We start from the raw sequence: 7,450 nt of genomic DNA, 5'->3' as shown, positions 1-7,450 counted from the left end.
GTTGAGAAATCACGGAGAAGCAGCAAGTTAGAGCAAAAACGGTGATTGAAGCAAGAGGTTTTCCGCCCTTGATTTTGAATGAAGTCTCGTTTTGGAAACCTTGCAATCCTCGAAGTACTACATCCCCTTAATAAACTGCAACTGCCCGTATCCTTGATGCTAGAGTGACAATTTCGATGGTATTTGTGCAAATAGGGTGTTTTTTTTTTTCGGTTTCAAGTCACAAAACAGCGGCAAACAACAAGATGTAAATGCCAAAAGCGCGGGGGTAGGGTGAGTAAAAATGCTCACGCGCAATGGTGGTCTGGTGGTTACTAAAAATAGCCAGATTCGGAATCGACATGGCTCGCGGGTAATACCAAAGTGTCCCTCTCTTATCTTATGCTCTCTTGATAAAACCAGGGGCTCATAAGTAGGGGCAATCATCTGTAGTATATAAGAAGAAAACACAGGCCACCCAGATGCACAGAGTACGCAGGGAGGAGGCTCTAAGGAGTGCTGATGGTGTTACTTACGAGTCTGGAGCCTTTTAGCTAAAATATTTTCAAGAACATTGTTTATATGATAAGAAACAGCGTTTTTGTGATTATTGTCAACTTTAAAGGCATTTTCCCGAATTTTTGCTTTTCGGGCTTCAAGAAAAGATATCTCTTCAAGAATTTGTTCAATTGACCTCAAACTTTCAGCATTGATAGATATAACTGAGGTGATTAAAATGAGTTGAGGGATTTCCTCTTTAATTTTTTAAAAGAAAGTTATGGACTGATGAAGTCAATTTTCCTATTATGCAAATTTAAATGACTTCTATTGGCTTATTTTTTGGAATTCCAAAATTTCCTCAATTCATTTTAATTATTAGTGTTCTAGCAATAGTACAATGAAGAAAAATCGAAATTCCATTCAATCTGCAAGGAGTTATTTTTTCTTAAATAAAAACTCTCCTTACTCAGCATGTGTCTTTTTGAAAGCCTGGTATCAAATTGCATTGTCATATTTTACGGAATAAAATATAAAATCAGAATCGTCATCTCATAACCTTTCCAATGATATATGGTTTGCTATAGTTATGATGAAAACTTTGACAGTTGTGATTTTTTTTTTTGCAACACCACTCAATGATAGAAATCGTTTTCAAATATGTGCATTTTGATATTTTTTTTTGTCTCATGAAAAGGTATAAAAATCTTACCACAGGGTACCCGCAACATCAGACTCCCAAAGAAATAATTGCTCATCTATGGATCCGGTAATGGTCTCAATATTGATTAACATCCTCAAGGCTATATTTATACCAAGTTTGGTGCTTTTGTCCGCTCTGTATAGATTGAGCTCTTTTTGTGGGCTAAGCGACCCGACTATTTCCCTGCTAGCAGAGGCCTCTTTTCTCTGTATTTCGCAGGGCTGGAGTTGGCCTCTGCTAGCAGGAAACCCGTCTATCAATGGCTATCGTTTTTAAATAGTCTAAAAGAGCCTGGGGCGAACGCGCGGAAGACCTGTGATATTCTAAAAAGTTAGGGACTAGGCTCCATTTCCAAGATGGCTGCCAGCAAAATCGTAGTAAACACGAGGAAATTCTCGAATTACAAAGCTCTAGAGTAGAGCAATAAAAATATGGTATGTAATGCCTAACAAGGAAATGACCGAGCGAGTTAGAAAAACGACTAGTTTTTAAAACAAGATTGACTGATATGAAACTGGTTATTTAGTTAAGACTGATTAACTTATTTGTCGAACCTTTTAAACACGAAGGCGCGGTATAAAAGGGTGTTTCCATTGGAAGCATCGGCTCATTTGTCAATCAACCGCCGTGGAGTGAGGATCAAATTCAAGATGCGGCCCGAGTCAAGTACAAAACACAGAGGGGAGAGGTTTCAAAGCGCTTCCTGATTTATAAAAATGCCAACTCTACCTTCTAGTCCGATAGAATGTGTAAAAAAGGAAACTCAGTAGAAGTAAAGCTAGGAAACCATCGTGATTTACGCAAAAGTGGAGCAAACGCATGATCGGAAAACAACGATTTCAAACCTCGACAAAAGGTAAGCTTTTTATGCAAAAATTTACTTTTCATTGCTTTAGAACTCAGAAAACAGGATTTAAACTAGTCATCATAAGCTTATAGGTACTTAAATTGGCGGGAAACTCTGTTTTGCTAGAAAATGCATCTTGACTTTGTCCACATTACTGCCGATAGAAGTAATACAGGCCTTCTATAGAAAAGATGTTGTTTGTAGATCAAATCTTGCTTTCCTCTTGTTTGTTTTTATTTTTACATCGCCTCGAGCTAGGACAAGATTGTTTTGTGGTGTGTGAAGTTTTAATTCTATTTACAAGCTACTATTAGTTGGAATTCAAGTATAAATATGTAATAAATGTTAGTGTTTTTTTTTATCGTTGGGATCAGTCCATTATTTGTATTCTAGTAATGTTAACTAAACAGTTTGTCTAAATGAATTGGGGGCCAAACTTGCATGTTGAATCTATTTATAATTTCTAATCAAGCTATACTAGCTATCCTAGCTATACCCAAGAAGCAAGTCATGGTGAAATCTGAATAATCAGCAAGATATATTCCTCAAGAAAAAGCAGATACATAGACATGTATTACATTTTCCATGTGATTTTAAATCATAAACATTCCTTTGTAAAGGAAACATGTTTTGTTGCTATAAGATTGATTGATGTGCTAGTGAAGTGTATAAAGAAACCAGTCATATTTTATAAACTGCATTATAGATTATACTTTTGAATAAACCAAAAAGCTTTCTCTTTTATCCATTCAGTTCAAGACTTCTCATTCTTACACTAAAAGCAAGTGTAGATACAGGGAGGATATCCATTGAATGAAAACAGTAAAAGTCATGTCTCTATTTTGTATAATTAACTTAATAATTAACTAAGTGCGAAGAAATGAGGCGAAACCGCTAAACGAAACCTGTTTTCTAAACACGCTAAGAATGGCAAAATTTAGCTCTGTTTGTACCCCATTGCACGCATAATCCCTTAGGATAGACTGCTAAGCAATGACTGTGGTCATTGCGGGCCCAAGCTCACTAAATCCTTTCCCAGGAGAGTCGGGAAGGTATACATACCAAAAATGGCGTCGAAGGGAAAGGCGGGAGATTTGAAATCGCGCCGTAAATATACGAATTCTAAGACAAATATGCATTTCTCGCTGCCAAGAAAGGCTTGAAGTACAAATCAAACATATCTTTTCTTTCATTTGGGAAATATTTTATTCGTTGGATATCAAATCATTAGATTTGGGGGCATTCTTTCTTGACTGGGCTCGTAACGGTAATGGCCGCCATGTTGGACTTTCTCTCCATTTGAAAAATAGGGGCGGGGCTTAGGCCCTTTTATACCGCGCCTTCGTGTTTAATGGCGTTTTGTTGATAGGTTTATACTGTGCACTTTAAACATGCGATGGAAGGCTTATTAGCCAGAGGTCGACGTATTTTTGCTGCTATGAATTATTTGGACATCATAACCTTAAACTTCGAAAAAGGAAAATATAAGAATCAGCAAATAATCGTAAAAGAAAATAGTTATTCCGGAAAGTATTTCAGTGTTAAAAGGCTATATACATTCTATGTGATAAATTATAGACATTGACAGGCGCGAAGGCTTGTTTCTCATAATCAAAGAAAATGCTTAAAATCTTTTAATCACACAATTTTAAAACAAACAAAAAATTAGTAGAACTCGTAAAATTTGTTATGGATTACAAAAATATCTTTGAATTGTTCACTTACGCTTTGGATCTATTCTTGAAACGATAGCAGAAGATCCACTGCTTGCTTCAGTATACATTTCTCTGCATGATTATATTCAAAGCCTTAAAATAACTATCTCCCGTAAGAGAAGGATGTTTATCATATATTTTACAAGGTTTTTTTTTACCTGTGTATACTTAGGCCAGACTCCCGCCTGTGACCAGCCTACCTGATATGGCTTTGTTTGCTCATAGACCTCGCGCGTTTGGGTGTTTGAATTCATCAATATCCATACAACTAGAAAGTTGCTGTAAGCACTGTTGACATTTCTACATAGAAGCTATTTAGCATTTATAATTGAATAATCAGGTCTCAGTTATGTTTGAGGAAGTATTTCTGCAATCATTAACTATCTTGTAGTAAATACGCTTGCAATTTAAGAACACTCTGGATATTAATGAACTGCTTTACCATTCATTACCGTTAAAGGTTTTTTCTTTTCTTTTTTTTCTTTTTCATCCACTGTCTTTATAAACATTGTAAGTTAATCTTTCCATATTTGTACATATAATATATTCGTTTAAATTAGGTTATTTTCGTTTTACTGCTCAAGAATAAGAAAAAAGTCTCTTAAAAAAAATTTGGAAAACAAAATACAATTAATATTCTCTTTTGCAAATTTTACTATCATAAACGTTTGAACTGGCTCGAAAAATAATTTTTACTATTTGCTAAGCAAACACTAATTCATATTTAATAAGCTTCAATTATTTGTCAGTTCAGTTGGCTGTCTCAATAAAACTATTTCATAACTATGACAACGAGACAAATTAGAATTTGTAAATCTCTGAGTTATTATCATGGCAGTGCTAGTTCGTACAGGCTTTTACTAAATCTATCCACAGGTGAGTTGATGTACATCGACCCTGGAGGTACGATTCAATGATTGAAATAAATTGCAAATAAAAGTAATTAAATTTGACAATGCTTTACTTTTTTTATGAGGCACTTACGGTTGATGATAGTTTTAGATTGACAGCCAAACGAAAATGTTTTTCTTTCTGTAATCCCGCCCACTTCAACCTTTTTAACACAGCATTGAATATAAAAAAAGGTCTCAATATTTCAAATCGTGTCGTAAAATTTGTCATGGAAATCTTTCTAGGACATAACTAAAATATCATACTCGCTGGGATAATTGATATGCGGTTCGTCGGCGAGAAAATGTAGGTTCGAAATGTGCATGGTTATTTTCAGGGTGTTCGGGGGTAACAACAAGGCTGCCCAAGACGTTTTTTTAATAAAGTCGAGTAATCTTTGCCATCTAAACTAACGGAATCACATTTTGGTCCACTTAGTCTATGGCGTGATTGTAAACAATTTTATTGCTGGCCAATAAAAACGCTTAAAGGATTTTGAGTAGTTGCCAGACTCGTGCCAAGTCGCCAAAATGAGAAGAAAATAATTTATGCGCGGGTTGCCTGTGGTGATTAATTAGGCGCGCGGTGCCTTGTGGGTTGACGCGCGGTGCCGTGTGCCAGTGGTTATTTTACCCACACGGCACCTCGCGCCTAGTTAATCGCCACAGGCAACTCGCGCATAAATTATCTTTCCCTTATTTTCTTCTCATTTTGGCGACTGGGTACGAGTCTGCAGTTGCCAGAAGTCTGATAGAAATCGTCGGCAAGGGTTTTCAGAATACTGAAAACCGCATTAAAAACAACTCCCTCTAAATTACACGTAAGACTTCATAATTGTCAGGACTATTCACCAAGACACGAACGTTTTAGTAGAAATGCACTCGTGTTTTTATTGACCTATTCCTATACGACATGACAAAGTAAGCTTTTTATGCAAAAAGAGAAAACCCGTTTGTCGGGTGGTCGACGATGAGGGTAAGTGTTTTGGTTATCAAATCAGTAAATGTTCATTATCGGATGTTTTGGGCAGTAAATTGATGGCGCAGTTTGCATTAGTGGTGGTGAGGGGGGGGGGGGGGGGGAGGGGGGTTGCACTAGCGCACAACAACCAAACAACAAGGTCATTCAAACTACTCTTCATTAAATATTTAATTTCGCTAACGAAAGTTTACAATACTTTTCCTACAAAGATATATCATAACTTTTCTGTCTACAGTCATCAAAGCCGTTCTTAGTTTTATGTTTTCATTTAAAGATTACAATGATTAAATACTCTCCCTGGCCACACTATCATAGTGGTAATGTTAAAGGGATAGAATAACCCAATCACAGCCGCCTCTATGACGTATTCGAGTCATTTCCAGCAACTGTCATATTAAGAACCCGTCCATTATTCTTTTCAATATCTAGAAAATGGACCTTAATAACAGCACAGGATGAGCATATTAACTTTTTAGGCTAAATTCCCAAGCTAAAGCCGCATTGTCACTGTAGTTTACTTCCGGAGGTCCGACGGAAATCTTAGCCGTAAAAGACTAAAGAATCTATTAGAATCCGAGATATTCGCGCGTTAATCTTCGCACAGAACCGTCAATGTTTATGCGATTGCTCTAGATTTTTTTTTACCAAAGACGACCCAATGTATGGAGAGTACACACATTTGAATTTATATTTGTATATACACGTAATAATGTAGTAGCACATAAAAAGTAAACATGTTTTGCACTTATTTGAAAATGACGCGAAATTGAGCGTTAGCTTTTTAAGACACTACCAAAATCAGTTCAGTATGTGGTGATACTGCCTCTGTGAAAGTTAGAAAAAAATCTGTGAAAGAGAAAAAAATCGAAAAATTGGCGGGGAAGTTCAGTCCGTTCGAAAAGCGTTTATGTTAGCCTTTATTACCCAAGTTTTTTGCAAATACAACCGCCAATTGTGAACGATAACTCATGTCAAATTTGGTTTGGCTATGTCCAATAGAAAGAAAATTGTAAGATTTTGAATTACAACCTTTTAGAACATTTTTCAGCTTTCATTTCAGTTTGTGATCTGTTGATTAACGCGCGAGCGACCTTAACAGGCCATCCGCTCTAAATTACCAATCACATCCTCAAAGAAACTTCCAATAGACACACGGCTTTCAATATTTTTAAGTATTTTTTTTGCGTTTTCCGTTAAAAATCATCGGAGATTGTTACGTAATCGACCGGAAATAAACTGGTGACATTGCGGTTTTAAACAACATTGAAATTATTTCACAGTTGGATGAAATATGCCTTTTTTATCATACGCTCTCTGGATTTACTTAGAATACCAGTGTTCCGTGATCCATCCGCTACTCCGAAACGTGCCCGACTAAGTGAGCCAATCGAGAGATTATTCCATGGTTCCCAAAAGGAAAACCGGGATGAGCTTATTCCAGAATGAACCAAATTTGGTTCTAGTACCATGTGAGGGCCCCGAATGGTCTTTTGCGAGGAAACGCTGGCACCCTGTTTTTTATGCGAGACCGAGCATTTTTAGGCGGAAAAAATTGCGCGAGCATGCGAGCACATCGAAATTTCGGGTGACCATTCGGGGCCCCTCATGTTGGCCGCCCACAGATCACTGAAAATGAACGTCTTCAAGCAGAGCAGGCAGAGGGTCAAAACCCCATCTAGGCATAAGATTTTTAATCTAATAATATTTCATTTAGTTTATACTCCGACTAAGTATTTAAATGCACTCATTCGATTCCAGCCGATTCAAGCCCAAGTTATCCATTCGATATAAACTCGGTTATGCTGTTGTTGTTTTTGTTTTTCTTGACTGGTGGTT

The 7,450-nt window shown here is 36.8% G+C and overlaps 1 long non-coding RNA gene across 2 annotated transcripts; it reads left to right on the top strand.

Annotated features, from left to right (window-relative positions):
* Positions 1-1,599: 1,599 nt before the first annotated feature.
* On the top strand, positions 1,600-2,771 carry LOC125573703. Of its 2 annotated transcripts, XR_007314186.1 has the most exons (3): positions 1,600-1,614; positions 1,750-2,036; positions 2,518-2,771. It is a non-coding gene; the product is annotated as an uncharacterized LOC125573703 (long non-coding RNA). The 2 variants fall into 2 exon arrangements; XR_007314185.1 differs by lacking the exon at positions 1,600-1,614 and having other exon boundaries at positions 1,622-2,036.
* Positions 2,772-7,450: the final 4,679 nt, after the last annotated feature.

The sequence above is a fragment of the Nematostella vectensis genome, chromosome 11, assembly GCF_932526225.1.
Source record: "Nematostella vectensis chromosome 11, jaNemVect1.1, whole genome shotgun sequence".
In the NCBI taxonomy this organism is placed as follows: domain Eukaryota; kingdom Metazoa; phylum Cnidaria; class Anthozoa; order Actiniaria; family Edwardsiidae; genus Nematostella; species Nematostella vectensis.
The sequence above is the reverse complement of the archived record's forward strand: the minus strand, read 5'-3'. Positions and strand labels throughout refer to the sequence as shown.